General features: G+C 45.6%; 1 non-coding gene across 1 annotated transcript; it reads left to right on the forward strand.

Moving 5' to 3' along the window:
• The first annotated feature begins 976 nt into the window (after positions 1–976).
• TRNAS-UGA (transfer RNA serine (anticodon UGA)) lies at positions 977–1,050 on the forward strand. The gene has a single exon. It is a non-coding gene; the product is annotated as a tRNA-Ser (tRNA).
• The last annotated feature ends 23,885 nt before the right edge of the window (positions 1,051–24,935 follow it).

Genomic DNA, 24,935 nt, shown 5'->3' on the forward strand with positions numbered 1-24,935 from the left:
AAAAGTCGCAGGTGCATTGCAACGTCCAAACGGCATCAGATTAAATTCAAAGAGGTCATCCGGCGTTACAAACACAGTTATATCTTTGTCTGCCGAATGCACAGGAATATGCTAATAACGTGATGGCAGTTCATCATCTCTTTCGGTAATGGAATTTAAACGGCGGTAATACACAAAAAATCGCCACAATTCGTGTTTCTTGCGGACTATATTTACGAGAGCAGACCAAGGGCTGGACGACTCCTGAATGACGTCCTTCTCAAGCATCTCTTTGACTTGCTCGTGAATTAATTTGCGCTCCGAGGGGGAAACAGAATAAGGCATTTGATGGATTACGCGAGATGAACCGGTGTCGATAGTGTGACGGGTGCGAGACGTGCGAATAGAAGGTTGTCCAGTTGGCTGGGAGAAGTCGAAAACAGCCGAGCAGTGCAGCAGAATGTCTACTAGCCAGCGGCGTTGACTGATTGTGAGCGTTTCGTTGCTCATGCCTTCCTTTCATGCATGCGTTTCGTTGATCGAGAATTGTGCGTTCAGCGCTGGACTCTTAGACAGGTTCAGCCGGGGCAGCTGCGACCGACGCCATAGCTGGCGGTCCGATTTATTAATCTAAGTATTATTATCCCACTAAAAAGCATAACACATAAAAAAAATAACGTTCCCCTATGCACCTTGGTTTCGGTGACTGTTAGCTCCCTTCATAAATTTGTCAAACGGGCCCCTCATTTCATTTAACTTGTCTACTAATAGCTTAACGAGGGTCTCGGTTCTGGCAGTCTTGATGCCTTAGGTAGCATAAGAGGGCTCTCGCACAGTTTCCGCCCTCGCCGTTAGATGACGTTCTACGTCACGCTCGCGGTATTACAGGACGTGCTACGTCCGCCGCTATGGTCGAGGGTGGCGCTGGTGAACACTCTCAAGGCTCGCTTACACCCAGTAAACATAAATACCCACGAGAGCAGCAGATTGGACAGCCGTCGCCGTAGCTCAAATGGTAAGAGCACCGGACGTGATATTCGGAGGTCGTGGGTTCGGATCCCACCGGCGGCATGGTTGTTTTTTCTGCTGGTTTATAAGTAATTTTCTTTAAGCGATTTATTAATCTAAGTATTATTATCCCACTAAAAAGCATAACACATAAAAAAAAATTAACGTTCCCCTATGCACCTTGGTTTCGGTGACTATTGGCTCCCTTCATAAATTTGTCAAACGGGCCCCTCATTTCATTTAACTTGTCTACTATATATATATATATATATATATATATATATATATATATATATATATATATATATATATATATATATATATATATATATATATATCCCACCCGCCGCTACGATAGATCTTCCAGAGTGACATTGCAGACAAGTTGCGGTTAAAATAAATGCCCAGGCTAGACCCATGTACAAAAATACCTGTTTTATGAAAAGCAACGAGAGAAAATAACCGCGTTAGTGGCTTTTCAGAAAACAGCCGCTAGCAAGGTTCTAGGGGCCACGGTCGATCGCACAGGGTTTTCAGTGTCTCGATGTTGCAGCGAAGCATTCAGGTGATAACCAATAAAACAGCATCCATGCAATGCCCAAATACCATGCAGTCCCCAGAAAGAACAAATACAAAGCGAATCTGAGTCCGTTGGCCGGAAAACAGCCACTGCGAACAGGGCTCACAGAGCCATTCGTGCCCATCTCCGACAGCTGCGCCACTAGCGGCGCGCGCTGTCCCTATATGAAACGGTGGCCTGAGTTTCGTCACCAGAAAAAAAATTTAAGGACTATGCTTATACGAAATATCGTATATGGCTCGTCGTATTCGTCGCGCATGCCAAAGCAATTCGGAAATAAATAAGCATCAGCTCTCCACTTTTTAAATCTAAAATCATGACTCTTCCTATATTTCTCTTTGCTTAGCTTCTCTTAAGGTGCGAAGAAAATTTACTCGAAAGAAATTGATTATAATTAGGCGCATTCACTTTTTCTTCATTTAATTTGTCTTTATGAGGCGTTGACCATTTATTATCAACTGTACAGGAGCAATTAAGTAGCATGATATCGTAATGTATATTTGAACAAAAACTTCCCTGCTAATTTAGTCTGAAGAGGCTTTGTGGTTTATGGCGGCTTAACGTCCTCAAGAGACTAGGGCTAAGAGGAACGCCGCAGTGAAGGGATCCGAAAATCATTACTAAAATATTCTAGATTAATTTATTACATTATAATTACGACTACCTGGCCTGTCTCATTAACATGCACTGATATCGCAGGGTACACGGTCCTCTTAAATTTGGCCTCCATCCAAATTCGACCGCCGCGGCCTGGATCGAGCCTGCGCATATCGGGTCACCACCAGAGCGCTTAACCACTCAGCCTAAGTGGCGACTCTTTAACGGTATCACGAGAAACCGTTAATGGGTTAATGTCCATATATGCAAAATTGGTAATTCTAGACTTTACACTCATAGATCGCTGGAAGTCCTCATACCATCCCTAGCTCAGTATTGCAGCAGTTAAAACACACGCCCCTGCCCTTCAATGGCAGGTACTGCCACCGGTGGGGCTTGTCAGACCCAGTTTGCTCTTCCCGATCAACCTCTCGGCTCTAGCGATAAATTTAACTGGAAGCTGCAAGAGTAGTCAGTTTGCTCACAGTCCGGTTGGCAGGTTATGATGATGTAACCAGGCCATGTGGCCTAGGTGGCCCACCTATATTGCCGGTGAAGCAAGTTGCTCCTGGCGCTCCATCAGCGAGGCTTCAATCGGTGCCAACACTGGCACGGATGCCGACGCGGGACAATTTTTTTCCGATAGGATGGTGCTGACTTTATGGGCTAAAATTAGGTATTTTGTTTTAGCGTAGAGATTGACAGGAGAATTACGCTTTTATGTGTTACAATAGCCGACGAGGTGCACAGGGGATTGCATGCTTAATAAGCCGACTTCAACTCTTGCAAATAATGTGGAACAAGTACATTTTTCAATAGTTTTTTTGTACACTACGCACGCCTTTCAACACAATTTCGATTGCTAAAACTACCTCTCGCTGATCTTTAGGAACTAGAACTACAACGCAAAGAGTGCGGGCGACAGAAAGACAGAACAGACGCGCTAACTAACAGCTAATAGCAGTTTATCTGCATAGGAAATGTTAACTAACGAGAAACACCGGGCTAAAGAAAGCACGTCGTGTTCTGTGAACTCAATTGACCAACTAGCTCGAATCGCCACCCTTAATGAGGTGGCGTGGTTAAATAGAGAAAATATTGCGAAACACTCAGTTTTTTAATCACTTTTCCGGTATGCTGATACTTTCAACTTTCTCTCTTTAAAGTATCAGACTGGGTCTTTATATATAGATAGAGAATAATCAATATAAGAAAATAAGAAACAAACTAGGACATGACATTAAAAAAGCACGCCATTCCTACTACGAAAACAAGTTTGCAGGTGTCATCAACAACCCAAGAAAATTGTGGCAAACCGCAAACCATCTCATGTCAAATACTCAGAAGAACTCAAGGAATTGAATATTGAAGGCACAACTTATACGGGAACCTCGCTAGCAAATAAATTCAACAAACACTTCCTAAACGCAGGAGCATTTAATACGAACAACGCCGATAGCTCTAACCTTGACTGCAAATCATATATGGGTTCGGCTGTTGCGGGTTCAATCTATTTGACTCCTACTACAGAGGCAGAAATATTTACGGTACTAAAAAAGCTAAATAACAGTAGTGCTTGCGGAGTGGATAACTTGAAAGCGCAACCAATAAAATCAGTTGCACATCTATTTAGCTGCCCTTTGTCACATATATGCAATTTTATCCTAAGTTCGGGTGTCTTTCCTGATAAACTGAAAATCGCAAGAGTATCCGTTGTTCATAAAGGAGGTGATAAATGTTGCCTTAAAAACTACAGAACAAGTTATAAATACACGCCTTCTAAACTACTTCCAGCAAAACGACGTCATAGTAGAACAACAGTATGGTTCCAAAAATGTAAGTCAACGGAGACGGCCCTTCTATATATTAAAGATCAAATAATAGATAACTTTGAGCATAAATTGTACACAGTAGGATTGTTTCTTGATTTCAAAAAAGCATTCGACTCTATCAAACATGAAATCTTGCTGCAAAGTTACCCAACTACGGAATTAAAGGCGTTGCTCTCGACTTAATTAAGAGTTACCTGTCAAACAGATTTCAGTACATAGCGGTAGGCAAAGCGCAGTCAGATATTGGTGTTATCGCATATGGGATACCACAAGGGTCTATACTTGGTCCATTATTGTTTCTGTTATATATCAATGATATTGTAAATATTCCACTAACCCCGCAAATTATCCTGTATGCTGATGACACTAACGCCTTTTTTTCTGGTGCGAATATTGTAGATATTGAGAGGCAGGCGAATGTCTGGCTGTGTAACCTATCGGTATGGCTCGACGTAAATAAACTAGCCCTAAACACGAACAAAACAAAATATATTGTATTTCGACCAAAAAATAAATGTATGTCAGACATTCTTCTGCGCTTCGGCAATGAACAGATCGAACGCGTTGCATCACATAAATTTCTAGGTGTAATCTTTCAGGAACACCTAAACTGGCCTGCACATGTCGCAAAAGTTCGAACAGATATCTCAAGAAGGATTGGGCTCACCTATAAACTAAAGGATTTGCTACCACCATGGTTAAAAAAGCAATTGTATTATGCTCTAATACACTCCCGTCTGCACTACTGTCTTCTTGTATGGGGTACGACCACAAAAACAAATTTAGAAAACCTACATGTACTACAAAAACATTTTCTGCGCCAAATAGAAAATGTCCCACGCCGAAATCATACAGCACCGTTATTCCAAAAACACCGAATCCTGACTATCACAAACATCTTATGTAAAAAACTAGCAGTAGCTATATACACTCAAATCAAACAGAATGCATCATCGTTCACAGAGAAATATCTTCATAAAGAACACATGTACAATCTCCGGCATACCATTTATAATAGAGACAGGATTCGTACAAAATACGGAACACAAAAGTTAACATATCAGATTCCTGACTTCTTGAATAAGCACGCCATGGTTATGAATATTATTACTGACAGTTCTTCAGCTCTAGCCTTTAACAGAAACATTAACACATTTTTTTAGCACACAATTTTGACTATTTCCTTTTTTTTTCTGGGTTCTAAGTAGACACCAGATGGTTTTTGCTGTGAATGTTTTATTGTTCCCGCTTGTTTATTTTCTCTGCCTATAACTGCATGCGATTTATATTGGCTGTTTGTTTCCTCGCAGTATGACTTAGCCCTGTATGCTATGCTGTATTAATGTGTTCCTTTTATGTTGATCGAAACTTTGTTCAACGATGTGACTGTACCTGCTGTTGAGTGATGTGTTTGGGAAGGGGGGAAGGGGGCCGACACTGAGTCAGGCATTAATTTGCCTTTATGTCTGCCTCCTAGGCGCCTATTACTGCTGCCTGAATAAAATGACTTTGACTTTGACTTTGACGTGCCGCGCGAAGAAAACCAATCGGCAATGGTGCGGCGTAGCCGATGTTTGCGCGCCGCTCCTGCTCCGATCCCTATCATTTTGTTATTGTTTTAAAGCTCGCTTTCCTTAGCTTAGTTTCCACCGCCCAAAATGACACAGGTCGAGCAGCGCGTGCCCGTCGGTGCCGTTTGGCTGCTGGCATCCTTCCAGTGCTGGTAGCTTTCGCGGGTCTGGAGCAGGGAAAGCGGAGATGCACTGTCGAGGCGAGGCGAAGAGTTCGTTTCCGGGGTCAATGGTGGCAAGCAGACCAACACAATTTAGAGTGGGCTCACAAAATAAAGGAAAATATAACTGCCCAGCCCACACCGCCAGTAAGCAAAACGACCTAGGCCCATCGAGAACGGCAATATGCGGGCCGAAGCACACCGACATCGGGAATATGAGGGCAGGAGGTGCGTCCGCAGCAGCCCGCGCGCTTTCCTCTAGCATGCACCGCCAGTACACAAAACGGCCGCAGCACACCGACATCGGGAATATGAGGGAAGAAGGTGCCTGCGCAGCAGCCCGTGCGCTATCCTCTTGCATGCACCGCCAGTAGGCAAAACGGCCTAAGCACACCGACATCGGGAATATGAGGGAAGAAGGTGCCTCCGCAGCAGCCCACGCACTTTCCTCTAGCATGCACCACCAGTACACAAAACGGCCTAAGCACACCGACATCGGGAAAATGAGGGAAGAAGGTGCCTCCGCAGCAGCCCGCGCGCTTTCCTCTAGAATGCACCGCCAGTACACAAAACGGCCTCAGCACACCGACATCGGGAATATGAGGGAAGAAGGTGCCTCCGCAGCAGCCCGCGCGCTTTCCTCTAGCATGCACCGCCAGTACACAAAACGGCCTAAGCACACCGACATCGGGATTACTTGAGGGAGAAGCTGCCTCCGCGGCCGCACGCGCGCTCTCCTCTTGCATGCACCGCCAGTACACAAAACGGCCTAAGCACACCGACATCGGGAATATGAGGGAAGAAGGTGCGTCCGCAGCAGCCCGCGCGCTTTCCTCTAGCATGCACCGCCAGTACACAAAACGGCCTCAGCACACCGACATCGGGAATATGAGGGAAGAACGTGCCTGCGCAGCAGCCCGTGCGCTATCCTCTTGCATGCACCGCCAGTAGGCAAAACGGCCTAAGCACACCGACATCGGGTATATGAGGGAAGAAGGTGCCTCCGCAGCAGCCCACGCACTTTCCTCTAGCATGCACCACCAGTACACAAAACGGCCTAAGCACACCGACATCGGGAAAATGAGGGAAGAAGGTGCCTCCGCAGCAGCCCGCGCGCTTTCCTCTAGAATGCACCGCCAGTACACAAAACGGCCTCAGCACACCGACATCGGGATTACTTGAGGGAGAAGCTGCCTCCGCGGCCGCACGCGCGCTCTCCTCTTGCATGCACCGCCAGTACACAAAACGGCCTAAGCACACCGACATCGGGAATATGAGGGAAGAAGGTGCCTCCGCAGCAGCCCGCGCGCCATCTTCTAGCATGCACCGCCAGTAGGCAAAACGGCCGAAGCACACCGACATCGGGAATATGAGGGAAGAAGGTGCCTCCGCAGCAGCCCGCGCGCTATCTTCTAGCATGCACCGCCAGTAGGCAAAACGGCCGAAGCACACCGACCTCGGGAATATGAGGGAAGAAGGTGCCTCCGCAGCAGCCCGCGCGCTATCTTCTAGCATGCACCGCCAGTAGGCAAAACGGCCGAAGCACACCGACATCGGGAATATGAGGGAAGAAGGTGCCTCCGCAACAGCCCGCGCGCTATCTTCTAGCATGCACCGCCAGTAGGCAAAACGGCCGAAGCACACCGACATCGGGAATATGAGGGAAGAAGGTGCCTCCGCAGCAGCCCGCGCGCTATCTTCTAGCATGCACCGCCAGTAGGCAAAACGGCCGAAGCACACCGACCTCGGGAATATGAGGGAAGAAGGTGCCTCCGCAGCAGCCCGCGCGCTTCCTCTAGCATGCACCGCCAGTAGGCAAAACGGCCGAAGCACACCGACATCGGGAATATGAGGGAAGAAGGTGCCTCCGCAGCAGCCCGCGCGCTATCTTCTAGCATGCACCTCCAGTAGGCAAAACGGCCGAAGCACACCAACATCGGGAATATGAGGGAAGAAGGTGCCTCCGCAGCAGCCCGCGCGCTTTCCTCTAGCGTGCACCGCCAGTACACAAAACGGCCTAAGCACACCGACATCGGGATTATTTGAGGGAGAAGGTGCCTCCGCGGCCGCACGCGCGCTCTCCTCTCGCATGCACGGCCAGTAGGCAAAACGGCCTAAGGACACCGACATCGGGATTATGTGGGAAGAGGGTGCCTCGGCAGACGCGCGCGCGCTCTCCTCTAGCATGCACCGCCAGTAGGCAGAACGGTCTAAGACCACCGACATCGGGAATATGCGTGAAGAAGGTGCCTCCACTCCGCGTGCGCGCCGTATTGCCTTTAGCATGGCCGTTCGTCCTCAGATTCCCCTACTCTATCCGCTCTTCGCGATACGGTGCGAGGTTGTGGCGGTTGCTGCCGCAGTTGCGCTACAATAAAAAAATCAACGCGGTCAGAAAATATTCTTCGTGTTGATGACGTCCAGTCACGATGGTTTGCTGTGAACATTTCCAAGGTGGTACACCTACATTGTTTCTTATTTTAGTTTCTTTTTTGCATTGTCATTTAGAGTCTTCACGCGAAATCTCCACACAACAAAGACCTGTATGCAACGAAAAATTGACGATTTCTTTTCATTTAGTATACCCAAGTCGAACTTAATGAAATGTTGATGTCGCCTTAGATAGACATCAAGGCAGAGGCTTTTATGAACTATAATTGTCACACACCATCTGAGCCTGAGGTATTTTGTGACATCTTCAGTTTTATTTGATATATTGGGAATCCGAACAGCGTTTTGAAATAGGAAGATTATGGTATTTTTAGCACTACAATTTACAGTGGGGCTTCCGACCGTTTTTGTATGCCGCATGGCGAAACTTCAAGTGAGGTTTTCTCATTTTCGTACTTTGCGCCAACATTAAAAGCCTTACGGAAGTGTTCACGTATTTTAATGCGCAATATCAATTATTGTTCGAAAGCTGCATAGAAAATTACCACACTCTTAGGCGATTAAATTTTTGAGAGGCTGAGCTGTACGCATCAAGATTTCTTAATAATTTCGCCTAAATATGTGCGGTGGTATCAAACCGTTTCGAGCTTTACTCTTTTTACAAGAAAAAGCTTGCTTACGTTTACATGCTATCCCGCTAAAAATGAACACCTAGCGCAGTAATACAGTGCTCTCAGCGGTCTTGTCACTGGAGGAACGTGTCGTTCTTTACGAAGCGTATCAAGCACCTCTTGCGATTCGATCAATTTCTTCGCGGGGATGTAAAAACGACAGCGGTAGAGCACGTTCTTGATCTTTGCGAAGGAGGCGAAGTAATTAATAATAATTGGATTTTGGGGAAAGGAAATCGCCCAGTATCTGTCTCATATATCATTGGACACCTGAACCGCGCCGTAAGGAAAGGGATAAAAGGGAGTTAAAGAAGAAAGGAAGACATAGGTGCCGTAGTGGAGGGCTCCGGAATAATTTCGACCACCTGGGGATCTTTAACGTGCACTGACATTGCACAGCACACGAGCGCCTTAGCGTTTTGCCTCCATAAAAAGTACGCAGATGCTAAATCTGGCGAGTAGGTTGAGTGCAGAAGTGAGCTCCCGTGTATTCGTGTCATGAACCGTTTCACACAGAATTTCACGCTCACACTTTGAGAAAACTGGTTTTTGGGGAAAGGAAGTGGCGCAGTATCTGTCTAACATGTCGGCGGACACGTGAACCGCGGCGTAAGGGAAGGGACAATAGAGCGGGTGAAAGTAGAAAGGAAGAAAGAGGTCCCGTAGTGGAAGGCTCCGGATAAGTTCACCACCTGAGGATCTTTAACGTCCACTGACATCACAGAGCACACTGGCCGACCTAGCGTATCGCCACCATCGAAACGCGGACTACTCAAACAGCGGGTCGTGGGCGGCACGAAGGGCATCTACTGATAGCGCTTATCATGAAGCCTGGATGTGAGCGTGCTCTGCCACACTGATGCAATTAATATCACCTTCTTTGCCTTGCTGGCCAGCTGCTACGAAAGCTAGCTAAGGCTCTACACATCCGGGCAACAAAAAAAGACATTTCTCGCAGCGTGCTGTAGTATAATTCTTTGCGTGTAGCCACCTCGACGAGCAGCGTTGTCTTTTTTCACCATTATTATACCGCTGCGGAAGTCCGGCGCTTGCATTCGCCGCGGAACATGCTAATCGGTCATGCGCGCTCACGACTATATATCTTGTGTACACGGCCGTCGCCAACGGCTTTGTGAGACGAGATCACGCAATAAGCAGCGCTGTGTAAATGTTCAACTAAGCGGAATCATTGCGCACGATGGTCGCGTTGAGAGGAAAGGAGCTTAGAAAAAACGTATACATTTGGCTTGCTTCATTCAAATTAGCTTACATTATTGCTGAAAACATGCGCTCGGCTCACGCAGAACTTTTAAATGTTGCAAGAACGACGAAGAAATTTAATGCTACGCCTCAAAGTTCATGCATTCGACAAATTTAGGGCAGCGTGCGCTACCCCGTTACATCTGCTGTTTTCCTTGGTCCTGCGGTGCCCTCAATGGCGACTGCAGCTGTGGGAAGCCAAGACTAAAAAAATTCAAGGGGCACTGTGTTGACCTAATTTGGGGTGAGGCGAAAGCCTTGCTGCTTGTGTCGCTGATGTGTGGTGAAGATTTTGATTAAAGACTGACTACAAAGAGCGTTAGGCGGCACCCTTCCAGATCAGCGTTCAGGAGGCGTCTGGTTTGGGTCTCGACAGTGTGTTGCAGCGTTGCCAAGGGGTCCACAGAACGCCATCGCCCGTTATGCGCAACGCCTTGCCCGTTAGACAATTTATGGAAAGGAAATGACACCTGTCTCACAGATCTCGGTGAACACCCGAACCACACCCTAAGGGAAGGAAATGAAAATTAAATTGATTTTAAGGAAAGGAAATGACGTCTGTCTCACATATCTCTGGCGACTCCCGAACCACGCCGTAAGGGAAGGAAATTTAAATAAAAATTGTTTTAAGCTAAGGAAACGAACCCTGTGGCACATATCTCGGTGGAAACCCGAACCGCGTTTGACTGACAGATACAGTGTGACAGATTTCGTGGACGGACGGGTGGACGGACAACGATGAGCATTAAACGGCAAACGATGCTAGTTACGAGAAAGGCCTAGGGATTTGAAAACAGTGTATATTGTCACAGTGCTGACACTCTGCCGGCGCCACCTGGTGATCGAACCATGTCTTGCAGCGCGTGGCCGAGCGGGTTCTTTGTCTCGAATGAGCGCGGCTGTTCGGCGAGCCTCGCCCGAGTAAACGGCTGTGCTTCCCGCTTCCTGTTACGTTTTTCGGTGACAATATAAAGGGGCGAAGAAAGCGCCCGGCACGCTTTTAAAGGCTTTCGCCTTAAAAATCGAAAGGCAGTCCCAACATCGCAATACTGTGGCGAGGCATGCTCAGAAGCAGCCTTTCTGACACAAGGCGTCATTGGCTGTGCAGCCCAAAGCACCCCGTTGAGCGTTGCCACAGCTGTTCTCTAACTGTGCCCTCTCATGAATACACGCCCGATAAGGGCGCATATGATCTTAGTTGAGATTAAATAATGCGTGTTGTTTTATAGAATTGCTTATTTTCTTCTTCATATTCTAGGAACGTTTCGTTGCTTCTTGTGCCATGCTCTGTCCTTGAGATAAAGCTGTCAGGGTCTTTGTACTCACGCAGTGTTGAATTCCTCAAATTTTTCATTTGAATTTGCGATAAAGCTTTGTGTTTGTAATAAATCAATGTACACGCTGGCTGCTCTTGACGTTTGCGACAATGTCCAGACGAGCATGGCGATATCCTCAAGGCAATTTCTCGTTGTTTACGCTACACATTTGCCGCAATGGCTTATTACGAGCGTGATAGTTAAAAGATGAAATATAGGTTGTGTCATTTTCTGCTCCTTTGTAGAATTCGTTACATTTTTTAAGCATTACGACCAAATTATCGGACGACGTCTTTATAGGAACTAGCAGCTACTGACCCTACGCATACATAACGAGAATTTCATATAATGTTCCTAAGGCCGCGCAAGCTCTATGAGAAAGCTGTATTATGCGCTGTAGCTGTTTCTTTTAGGAATTTACGGTAGATTGATCTGCTAAGAAAAATATCAGTTGCAATATTAAGATGGCTCTCTGAGCAAGAAGCTCGCGAAAATTTGATTACTAGAGCTGATAGTAATTTGTTTTTCACGCATATTTATAACAAAATTGTCGCAAATTGCGAGCACATTGATAAGCACTTCTTATTTTCACTGCATTCTACTTCTTTGCAAATGGCAAAAAATATTCCAGAATATTTACGTGGTCAACTTATAAAAGAAGACAACTTCGGAAATTTAGTGTTTACAATTATTGCCTTATTTTGGAGCAATCGAAATGTAAACGTGAATTGATTCTGCTGATTCAACAGCCACTGCGGCATATAGCCTGTGCTTGAGTATCCATTTTCAGAATATGCGTGAACTAGCGCAGCTTCAAAATGAACCTGTAATAAAGGTGACTGTGTCCTCAGGCGATAACACCCAAGATGCAAATTTCAACAACTTGATTGGTATGAATCATATACTCAAAGCTCATTTATAATTGCGCTGGATGCACTTCTAGAAGTTTTCGCACTCACGTCTATCTAAATGCAACAAAAATCATGGACACTGTCTTACGGAAATTTCTAAATTGTTTGATGTACATATTCTGTGTTTTTACATTGATTCGTGTTCCGGTACAGAAATAAATAAAGAGTTCATATTTGCAGTTGCGTTGAAAGCGTCGACTTTTGTTGTGACATTACTATGTCTTTGAAACGGAGTGTAATAAGAGAAAAATCTCCAACATTACATAGGCAAGCCGACAGAGCTACCTCTAAAATTAATGTTCTTTGATTTTGAAACGTTTTTAAAAGGAAGTAAGAAACAAAAACATATTTTAAGCGTGAAATCAAACTAAAACAAAGCGACTGAAAGGCCAACAGCCAACCTAGAAGGGTTTATTCCTCAGTGGGTAAATACAGAGCAAGAAGTTCGCACTTTTATGGTGTAAAGCCCGCTGCGCTGAGGTGTTCATGGATCATGGCTGCTTTTCTTCTGCAGCAGCTAATATCAAGAGTTGACGTCAGAGAAAAATCTGCCCTCTGATTTTATGCAATTGGTTGATAGGTCGAGAGAGGTCACGTGACTTTGTTACGTCATCACAAGCTGCGCACCGTGGTAAGTGGCAACCCGACCGCCGGATTTTCACGAGCCTGGCCAACGAGTTAGATAGCAGACATCAATCCTTGGCTGAAAGAGGTTACGTGACCTGGCGATGTCATAACAGCCTGCTGAACGAGTTCTGAAGCACCTCTTGCTAAAGAAGGATGCAAATGTTGGCACTCTCACAGCAGAGTAGATAGCTGCTACTGCAGCAAGAAGTTTGAAAATGGCTGTTCATAGGCTGACACTTGCTAACAATCTGACGCAAACACGGTCGCAAAAGTCAGAACAGACGCTGCGACTGTTATGAAAAATATTGTGATCACATTGCATCCTTAAGGTGACTAAGTTTTAATGCGTAAGCATTAATTAGCTCAAGTGTGGCGTCCACGGAAAGTGTTATCAGAAAGTGCGGATAAAAGTGTTTACAGAAAGCCTTAATACAAAGTGTGGAGACTTACCCGAGCTTACACAAGTCACTCGGTAGCAACTGGGGTAAGCTCGGGTGAACTGAGACAAGCGCGGCGTAAGCTGGAGTCAACGGCAGGAAGCTCAGGTATGCTCGGGGACTAACTCGGGTAAGTTCGGAGGACCTCCGTCCAAGCTTAGGTAAGCTCGGAGGAGCGTCGCGCTAGCTGCACGAAAAGTTGTTCGGAAAGAGCAACATGGGTCGCTGGGACAGGAACTCTCATTTGCCAGTGCAATGGCCCGGCTGTTAACTGCTGCGCCACTGCGCTGGTTTTGGTATGAGGACTCGCCGCCATCTATGAAAGTTATGTAGAGAATTGTCTGCGCTTTGGTGACCAACGCGAACTCAGTTACACAAATTCGCCAACGGAAACAATAATAGAATGCAATTTTTTCGCATTCATTGCACATAAGCGGACTGAAGTGCACCGATAGTTTTTTTTGCCTATGTGTTTTTTTCTTTTCAAAGTTGTAGACCACCTTTTATTTGAGAAGAGTCGTCCAGTCCGTGAAACACAATTTACGCGGCAGATATATTAGAGAGAGAGAAAAACAGAAGGACGAAAATAAAGCTAATACCACGCATTCCGGCAGGCACGGAAGAGCATTTAATCAATTAAATCAACATCAGGAGTCCGCTTTATTAGGAGAAATCCCAGGCGTTCTGACTTTTACATTTCCTTTCTTTTTTTCCTGATCCTTGCGAGAACAGAGCCCTAGTCAGACTGGTTGATTGGCGTTCAATAAGGTTCCTACGTGAAATCAGACCACGCATTATTATACAATTCAATCATGAGATTGGCCTGCAGCACATCAACACGAACATTCGAATGCAAGGTCTCAAGGGGCTTAATGAAAACCTCTACTGTAAGGCACTTAGTCACTGATCATCTCTCTATTGTGTTTTACAGAGTAATGGGCAGGAATCGAGCAGACAACAGAAGATTCTGGACTGTAGTGCTTTTTAAATATTGTCCGCTACCAGCATTTCGATAAAATAAATTTTCCACACGAAACACGTTATGCGGTTTTGCGCTGGCAGTTCTAAACTTTTATAGGTTCTGTGTACTGAACCTCAATCATGTATTTTAACAAATCCCATGCATTCTTGGATACATTTTAGAGCCGCTTCTTTTAGCCACATCTCTGAAAAAGAGAAGCTGCAGCCACTCAAAGGAACAGTTAAATTTTCGAGGTGACAGATTCTACATGTGAGCGTTCTGACACGGCGATCTGAAAATATGGCGGAGGGCACTGCGTAGTGAATATCGAAAGTAGTGAACCGATTAGAATGCTTAGGAATATTTTGTCTTTTGGATTTTAGATGCATATACATGAAACCTGTTGAGATTCTACAACCATAATTAAGATGTTTGAGGAGAAAAGAATAATGCTTTTGTTAGCTCTGCTTTCAACAATTTGAGAGAAATGTTGACACGTCGTGATTGTCTGACGAGATTTTATTTGTATGCTGCATTGTTCTGAAAACGATTGATGGAACGGAGGCATAAGTGGTATAAGCAGTGGCTCCCAACTGTAGGAATTTTTGTGTGTAGCATTGACGTCATTTGTGCTGTTCGTATTACGAAATAGGGTAGCTTATTGTATAACTTAGAGAATATACTGCCGCCACAAAATCAGCTCGATGCTCTTCCACGTCACTCTGCATGATAAATCATCTCCTTGACCCCTCGAAACACCTTTCAGCTAGTGAACCACCAGCCTAGAAGATTGTAAGTGCTCAGAATTCGTCTTGTGAAAATATAGCCTTTGTCCATAAAGTTCCGAGACTGAGTCTGTTTAAAAAGATGTGATTAACATTGAGATCATTTGTAGAGCACCCCTTCAAAACAGTCTCCCTAGCCGTCTACACACAGCCTCCAACGCTTCTTGAGGTCTTGGAAACAGTTGGAAAATGCTTCTTTTGGCAGAGCTGTCAGCTACTTTGTCGTGGCGCCTTGAATGGCCTCCACGCTTCCCATCCGGCGAATTTTATCGCTCTCTTCACACGAGGAAACAGGAAAAAGTCGCGTGGGGGAGTGGTCAGGCGAGTCTGGCGGAGGGGGGTAGCACAGTAATGCTGTGCTTGGCGAGAAATTTTGTCAAGCTGAGAGCAGTGTGTGGCCTTGCGTTATAGTGGAGAAGGCTGCATTGTCCAGATGCCCATAAGTCAGGGCGACTGCGACGCAGTGCATCACCCATATGTTGGAGCACGCGGATATAAAGCTCCTGATTTACCGTCTGCCCTTGTGGGGCGAACTCGTGGTGTATGACACCTCTGACATCGAAAAAAACTATCAGTATCATCTTTGTTTTAGTCTTCTGTCGCCGCACCTTTCTCGACTGCGGAGAGCTTGTGGACCGCCAGTCGGCGGTCTGCCTCTTTGTTTTAGGATCGTATTGAAAAAAAAACCTGTTTAGTCTTCAGCAATCATGATACCGACGAACGCAGCATCCTTCAGTGCCTAGGGAAGCAAATCAGCGCTCACTGATGTCCGCGTGTCCTTCTGGTCCTGTATGAGGAGGGAGTGCGGCACAAGTCTGGCATTCAGCTTTTGCTTCCCTAAGTTCTAACGCAAAATTTGGTGGCATGTTGTCTTACTAATGTCAAGAGCATCTGATAGCATGCGGACTGTAATGGTGCGGTATTCCTGTACGGTTTCCCTTATCCGATCCACGTTGTTTTCATTCCGTGAGGTTTAAGGGCGCCCCAGCCTTTTGTCATCTTCCACCGACGTTCTCCCCGAAACGAACCTCTTGTGCCACTCGGAAACTCAAACCCGCGATAAGGTCTCGTTGCCGTAAGCGTCAGGAAGGAGCTGATAAGACTCTGTAGCTGTCTTGCTAAGCTTCGCACAGAATTTTACGTTTACACGATGTTCGAGGTGGACGTCGATCTCTCCACATTCACTCACAATAAAATGCGCAGACAACTAGTGCAAACGTATTTCTCTACATGTGGTGCAATCTAGCGGCTGCCACAGCATTTAACATAAATAGCTTAGGTTAGCCCAAAAAGATGGTACTACACGCACGCACCAACATTTCTTTTGGGGTATCATTTCCAGAGAAGAAAAATAAAGCTGTCTCGAAACTTTATGTTTAAGTATGTTATGCGGAAAAAATGCAAGCAGTGTCGTGGTCGTGATATATCGCAACCAAAGCTTTCCACCCAGTAGATAAAGGCTATTTTAGCGCAGGCTTGTCTCTGCCTAAAGCCGCATATGCCCATCGGGGCGCTAACTCTTCAGCGTCTCCTTCGTGTTGTCATGTGGCAAAGAGGTTTTTGCTACCGGGTGTGCTTAATGAGGCGGGTTAAGTGTGCAGTAAATTTATCGGCCACAGTTTAAGCTACAAGAGCGGGAAAATGTCCTCTGTCTCAAGATGGCAAGCTTTGAAGCGATGAACGCGCGATGGACACGCCATGGATAACCGCGAAAACAACCAAGCGCTTTGCTTCATGCTACGCACTCCTGCCCAATTCCCGATTCTCCTTGCGCTTCCTTTCGCCGTGGTGGAGAGCTGTTTTCGTTCCAGCCCTTCTGATAGACTGGAATGAGCAGCAGCCTGGTTAGGTTGATCGCAGGATAGTAACGTTGCGTTGGACATAACAGAAAGTCAATTTGCAAAGCCTACCGCAAGCTCACAACTCATTTTGGCGTTCGGTCCAAAAGTAACCAAGTATAATTCTTAGGACTTTTCGTATTCACTCATAAACGTACGTATACCTCAATATCGCGCAACTGCGCCTTTATGAAAAAAAAGAACAGAAAACGCAGTACATGCTATGTTAATATTCGACGGGTTTCAACCTTCGATATTATTTCCCTGTTCTACGGAGTTAAATCTTTATAGACTGCTGCCACAAAACAGTTTTTTTCCTCCTATTGCCTCATTTTACCTTTAGGAAAATTAAGCTCAAGTTTACGACAAAGTCAGATGAGCCTACAGAACAAGGTCAGAGTCAGCGCCAAAACTGTTGCCGACACTTCCCGAAAAGGTCAGCATGAATGAAATTCACCAGAAATAAGTTTCCCATGAAAACACCTTAGGCGATGTGAGCCAGGATTGACGCAAGTAGAGAACCGTCGTTACCTTACGTCTCGGACTATTCTTCCTTTGTCGCAGCCGCTCTTCTTGTGTGCGGTAAATGTATAGATCACCGTCGCCAATTTTCCTTTGATATTAAGTGCCTCAAAATGCACAGCGGCAGTAGCGCTGCAGCTATAAGCGAGAAATGGAGCGCCGCGACTCAAGAGATGAAAACGCTCACCTGTATTTCCAACCACGGTGTTATGCTGCTCCACCGAAGGCAAAAAACTTTAAAGCAGGTCGAACACAGAGCTCAGGCCGAACAGAGGCAGGGACCTAAAGCAGCCAACTAAACTAAGTAAAGATCTGATTGCGAAAACACAGAAGGCACTGACCATGGCGAAAGCCCCAAAGGGGGTGAATAAAGCGAAGAGTACTCTGCAGCTGGAACACAAACATCTCATGGCAACAGCATCTCAAGCCGATCATGGAGGAACACCAAACGTGCTGACCAGCTTAACATAGGTGAGGAATGCGTCGACAGGTCGATCAACGCTGACCGGTACTCAGTGCGAATATCTTAACATATGAGCCTTCCTAGAGTGCGCAGCGCCTTTTGTGGGAGTCATTTTATGGTTACATAGCCTTTTTGCGGTTTCATGTGTTGGAGCTAATCTGGGATCCAGGCGATGATATACAGGGTTCCTTTCTACATGAAGCTTCAGAGACTGGTGAGTCTGTCGGTGGGAATGTTCTAGAGGAAGATCGGATGTTCGTAGAGGCAGACTTGATAAGCTTTTTTGGATGTTTCGTAGAGTTGCAGGCGAAAAAATGCCACACTATTTCCGAAACTTTCACGCTGCTTCCTTCCATTGTGAGCGCTGACCGAGCAGCGGTCAACTGAAAGCTGAATTTAGACATGTCGAGAACTAGTACTGAGGCATTTTCATACATCTATTCTGGATCTCTAATCCACGGATTAATCATTTCTTCTCAAAACCAATTTTGTTATAATAACAATTGATTTCAGTTTTCTTCTGGATGCTACTTCGCGCTTCTCAACTTAAAGTCGGACTTCACTCTTTGCAATCTAGAAAAGTGGTTCGCCTTTTATCTTACTTATTTCCTTGCATTTGAAAAGCAACGAATATCTCCAACCCTCAAAGACACCCAATACATCAAGAAATTCTAGTCTGTTTATCCACAAAAGGTTGTTGTGCGAGGGGACACGAAAGAACAGCACACGTCAAAACAGCGCACAAAAAAGAGCACAGCACAAAACAGCACCTGAAAAAACGAAACAGCGACAAAACTGCACAGAGAAAAAACAGCATAGCGACAGAACAACACAGGGAAAAAACAGCACGCGTCAAAACACCACGCCCGACAAAATGGCAAAGCGACCAAAGAGCAAACCGCTAAAACAGCATGATGACAGAAGAGCGCGGGGAAAAACACCACGACTGCCGAATAGCCCACCGCAGCACGGTGCAGCTGTTGGAGGGGTCAACTATAGTCATAACCGCAAACGGTAAGCCACAGCACATGCTGCAGCGACCTTTGGAGTGAGCGGGAGCTCGTTTCACTGGTTCATTAAGGAACAAGGCAGGCTCATTCATTAAGTAACAGCATTGCTTATTTATTTATTTGTTTGTGACGCTAAAGTTTCCACACGCGACAACTTTGGGCACTGGGGAGTAACAGCGTTGCTTGAACGGTGCGTTTGGCAGAAGTGGCTAAGTATTTTTTGTTTGCTTGCTTTCAATGATCTAGTTTCTTTCTGCATTATATGTAAGAAGAATCTGGGAAACTGAAAGATAAAATGGCCCGAGCATCCGATCTGAGGTCAACAGAAACGGGTAGTTTATCTTAGTGCACTTCCTTTTGCCGCGGGATTTCATGACGATGGCTGTATATTGCTTACTGACAATGTGTTCAGAGAAGTTCGCACACATTAGTTAAAATAATATTCAACGTCGCAGCTATCAACTAAACACATGACGGAATTTTAGCAAGAAGTCGTAGCGTTTCTATAGAAGTTTACACGATGATATCAGTAACGCTTCAGGTCAGAAGTTTAGTTCGGGCGGCCTTTTTAATTGGTAGATTTTAATTACCCTGAAAGGAAGGCCTGCGCATGGCGGCTGTTTTTACGAGTATCTACCACAAATATGCTCAGCCTGTAACTGTTGGCTGATTAAATGTCTTATTCTATTGCTACTACTATCAGAGCTGGAGCCATCCCATCGGTAAAATTATGACCAGCTTTCCTTGGTGTCCATAATTAAGCGAACCATAGCATATTACCAAATCGTTATTCTTGTTATTTTTTCTGCGCTATGTTCCCAACCTTCAAGCCCCATTTGGCAATCAAGATCCCATGAAAAGAAATTTTCTGCGTTCATTGTAAAACTCTGCTTCAGTAATCTCCCATCTATATTTGTTAGCGCAGGTGTGTGTTAGGTCTTTCTTGTGGTTCCTGAACAAAAGAGCCAAATATGGCAAAAATTGATGTCTTAATGAGACTGGCTTCGGAGCGATAAAAGTAGATTTAGTAAAATGTGGCAAAAATAGATGTTTCGAGATAATTAATTCTCTTCGAAGTGAAAAAAAAAACGGCCTCAATATCAAATTACACTCAACAAATGCGCGCTAATGCATGCATTTTCTGGTCAGTACTGTAGCCAATTTCACAAAGTAAAGTAACCGTCGCTCAGCCTCATACAACCAGTGGGCAGCGTTCTGGTTAAACTCCAAACAACCTGAAATTGTTGGCTCGGGAAATCCTGCTTTTTTTAAGAGTGAGCATCGCATACTAGATATTTTGAGTGTATGAAAGGCCTGTAGCTCGCTCCAAACAAAATTGCTGAAGATTCAATTGACGATAGCGAAAGCTTTGAAGGATGAGAACTTCTGGTACGCCCAGAGCCCTGGGTCGGGCATGTTTGCCAGAATTTAGCACCAAGATGGCGAACCGCAGAATCGATGCTTCCAGAACAACTCCTTCAGCGTTATTCTTTCCATTACCTGCCATAAAAAGCCAATATTTGAGATCTCGATTACTACCCTACCGTGTTCGTTATAGATTGTGGGAAACCAGCACTCGCCGCCGCGGTGGCTGACTGGTTATGGCGCTCGGCTGCTGGCCCGAAAGACGCGGGTTCGATCCCGGCCGCGGCGGTCGAATTTCGATGGAGGCAAAATTCTAGAGGCCCGTGTGCTGTGCGATGTCAGTGCACGTAAAAGAACCCCAGGTGGTCGAAATTTCCGGAGCCCTTCACTATGGCGTCTCTCATAGCCTGAGTCGCTTTGGGACGTTAAATCCAGAAAACCAAAGAGAAACCAGCACTAGCTAATTCCGGAGGCAGCTGCCGTGCGTATTGTGATTTATGGTTTGCGGTTGTAGCTATGATAGTTCACCCTTCCAGCAGTGCTGCACCGTACTCCGACGTGCTGTTTTGTCACCGTGCTGTTTTTTCCCCGTGCCTTTGTGTCGTCGTGCTGTTTTTTCGCTGTGCTGTTTTTCCCCTGTGTTGTCTTGTCGCTGTGCTGTTTTGTGTGCGCTGTTTTGACGCTTGCTGTTGTACCGCGCGCTTTTCTTTCATGGTGCCGTTGTGCAAGCATTCGGACAAAGTGCTTCTAAGTTGCTCAGGACGAGCAGGTGGCCAAGCTGGTTGAACATACCAAATTATTCCCGGCGCTCAAGAAAAAGACGTAGACAGGCAGAATCCACATCACAAAGCGCCGCACGCAACTCTCTCTCTTGTCCGCCGGGAACAATGGGATAACGTTGCGGTGGATTTGGTAATTAGTGCGAAATGAAAACGGTGCAAAAATGATCTTTTTTATTTGACAGCTATTATAAGATAACTGTTCCTTAATAAGTGATGTACTGAAGCATTAGTTAGTAAAGAAACCTTTTTTTGATCTATACATTAGCTATTTTAGAAAACGGTATCTTGTAAACGGTGGTGGTACACATAAAATTACATTTTCTTAGTAATAAACTTTTATTTTGTTCGCACGGAGCACTACTTTGCTTTGAGCTCTGTATTTTTCCATTTTGCAGGATAGCATAGCCAGAGGCTTCTACGCAGTATGCTTATTATGAAAATCACGTGGGCGCTACGAGCAAGCATACTTTCTTTACACACATAATTACGCACACATACCTTCATACGCAGCCGTTGGGTTCGGATTTTTTCCACTTGACGTGGAAAATTGATTCTCTAAATACGTGAGGTATTCGTAAATATTTCGATAGCTCAAATTTGTTTTACGGCACTACAAGAGTTTTTTTTTATACTTGCACTCCTCTTTCTCACGACACATTTGTCTTAGACTCCAGTAAAGCTGTAATATATAGATCTCCATTTATCTTTAAAGGCGAGAAAAGTAGTAGGGTTTCAACATGGTTTTCTTTTGCCGGATCATCGACACGTCTGGCGATGATGTTGCACGTAGTGGTGATGCAGTCGAAGCAGGCGGGAAGGCAGGCAAAAGTTCCATTAAAAGAAAACTGTTTATTGGGGCTGACTTGCGCCCACAAGGGACTGAATCACTCGCAACGAGCGTGCTTGGCGGCCACCGAACAGAAAATTCCCGCCGCTCGCAGCAGTGCTCAACTTAAAGCTGATAGCGAACTTCCACAATAAAACGCTATACTTTACTAGAACATTCTGGAACAAGGTAGAACTGATTGCACCTGGATGCGAACAGTCGAGATAAATCTGATCGCTTCTTGCATCCTCGAAAAAAAGCGATAAAGCGGTGTGGCGGCAGCTTTGAAGAAGGAATAAACAAACACTACGATGATTCATGGCCATATTTTTTCGATAGTAGTATTTGATGACGAAGATGACGGCGTACAATGCACAGAGCGAGAGTGTGTTGAAGATTAGCAGGATGAGTGACTGCATGCCGCGATATCATTACGCTCTCGAGCGAAGGCCATCGAGGCTGATCTGCTCGCGTCGCCGCGGGTTTGAGGCCCAGCGGTGGCAATGTTTTATTTATTTAGTTTCACAAGGCCCATTCAAGTTCGACTTCAGCAGTACAGTGGCTTTTGCTGTTTTGGACGTAAAGTACAATCGTATCTTTAAAAAACATTATCAGGAATGCTGTTCCTCAGGCACTTCTTTAGCAAGGGGTGGAATGCGGGCTCCTAGTGCCCTGATTTTATTGCTAGTGGTAATGAATTCAAGACTTTTATGGCGCAAAACGAGCAGTTTGTTTTTCACAATCAGTGTCCAGTTTTGTTACCAGCATATAGTTTTGTTTAGAGAACCATGAGTTGTTATTGGCGAGGAAAAATGCAGAGAAAGAGAGAATATGATTATTATCACTACGGGCACGGTAAAATCGAAGGCCTAAGCTGATATGGAGGAGGCATTTCAACGACAGCCCAACGTATCTGCGAGGCAGCTCCTGCAGCAGTTGCTTGGACCAGACGTTAGTTTCGCGGCCTCTGCACCGGCGTATTCGGTGGTTTTGTGATGTTTACACCCGAGGCAGTAATCAACGACTAACTTCAAGATTCCAGGTCTTGGGGCGTCCGGCCCAGCTAAACACGTGCACATCCACTGCACGGCATTTAAAACACACAATATTAGGCCTTCCCAAAGTGTCCTAGAAACTTGTTTGAGGAATGTGCGAACCCGCCTTTCAGAAATAGAATATGTGCAAAGCGAAAGTAAACACGTGCGAAGAAACAGTCAGAGTTGTGAGCAAACAAGTTTCGCAAATGAACAGAAAAATTGGTGATCTGGAGAACAGGAGCCGCAAAATTAATCTGGGTATCTTCGGTCTGAAAGCAGGTGACGATGAGAAAATAGCCGCGCACGAACAGCGTGTGACCCGGGGTGTCTATAAAGATAAGCTTAAGGTTGAGGTGAAGTCTGTCGAATGCATTAAACGGATCAGCAGGAAAAGTACTAACCATGAGCGACCTGTCATTCTCCGCTTTTACGACTTTCCGGAAAAAAATTCTTGTCTTTCGTATGTGCTCCAAGCTCAAAAACTCTGACATATTCATTTCTGAAGATTTCTCGCCACCCATTCTTGATATACGCAAAAAAGTACGGAATTCATCTTATCTAAATCGTGCGAACGGAGGTAAGATAAGACTGTATTTTGACAAACTAAAAATATATAATGATTAGTATGTGTGGAATACAGCCGAAGACATAACGGTGTTTCTGAGAGGAGTAAAAAGCAATGTGCAGAGTCATTCCGGTGATTGGATTGGTTTATAGGCGTTTAACCTCCCAGAGCAACACAGGCTATGAGAGACGCCGTAGTGAAGGGCTCCGGAAATTTCGACCACCCGGGGTTCTTTAACGTGCACTGACATCGCACAGTAGACGGGCCTCTAGAATTTAGCCTCCATCGAAATTTGACCGCCGCGGCCGAGATCGAACCCGCGTATTTCGGGCCAGCAGCCGAGCGCCATAACCACTCAGCCACCGCGGCGGCCATTCAGGTGAATCTACTTCATCAGAATATTGCGCAGTGCCCTTAACAGTGTTTTCATTCAACGCTAGAAGCATTGTCGATAAAACTTTGAAGTTTGAAGGCCTGCTTCTGCTTTACTCACCCGACATTGTGCTCATATCTAAAACCTGGCTTCATACAGACATCCATGACTCTGAGATTGCCCCACCAACATAGTCTTGTCCGTTTTGATCGCGACGGTCGTGAAGGCGGTGTGGCTGTGGCAGTCAAACAAGGCATTCTGTTTCCGAAAGTTAGTGGCATTGATAACTACGAAAGCATTTAATGTAATATTGTTTTTTTCGCCACTTGGTTACAGCTGGAAGGAATCTACAGAGGACGAAATTCACCTGACGGTTAAATTACCCAGATTTGTGATTTTATTCTAATCAACTAAATAGCCAAACCAAGATAATCATAACGGAACCAAGATAATCGCCCCCGCAGGCTCTGCTTTATCAAGACAGCTGTCTGTGTATTCCGAAATGCTCGCTAGCTAGACAGGTAGCGACCATCCGAACACGATCATCATCAGCACAACATAAATGCCGGCCGAATGCGAGGCAAGCGGAGAAATGCGAGGGTCGCGCCGGCAGGGGGCCTGCACATGCGCGTGGCGGTTTTGAGCTTCATTCTGGTTCGTATAGGGGGCGCTGACGCCCAGTTCCTACTTGTGCGGCGCGCTCCATTTACTTCTGCCCGCGCCTGTCATCATCATCATCAGCCTTACTACACCCACTGCAGGGCAAAGACCTCTCCCATGTCTCTCCAATTAACCCTATCCTTTGCCAGCTGCGTCCACCCTTTGCCTGCAAACTTCTTAATCTCATCCGCCCACCTAACCTTCTGCCGCCCCCTGCTACGCTTACTTTCTCTTGGAACCCACTCCGTTACCGGTAAGGACCAGCGGTTATCTTGCATTCGCATTACATGCCCTGCCCAAGCCCATTTCTTTCTCTTGATTTCGACTAGGATGTCATTAACCCGTGTTTGTTCCCTCACCCACTCTGTCCGCTTCCGATCTCTTAACGTTACACCTATCATTTTTCT

This window comes from Amblyomma americanum, chromosome 8 (assembly GCF_052857255.1).
Source record: "Amblyomma americanum isolate KBUSLIRL-KWMA chromosome 8, ASM5285725v1, whole genome shotgun sequence".
In the NCBI taxonomy this organism is placed as follows: Eukaryota; Metazoa; Arthropoda; class Arachnida; order Ixodida; family Ixodidae; genus Amblyomma; species Amblyomma americanum.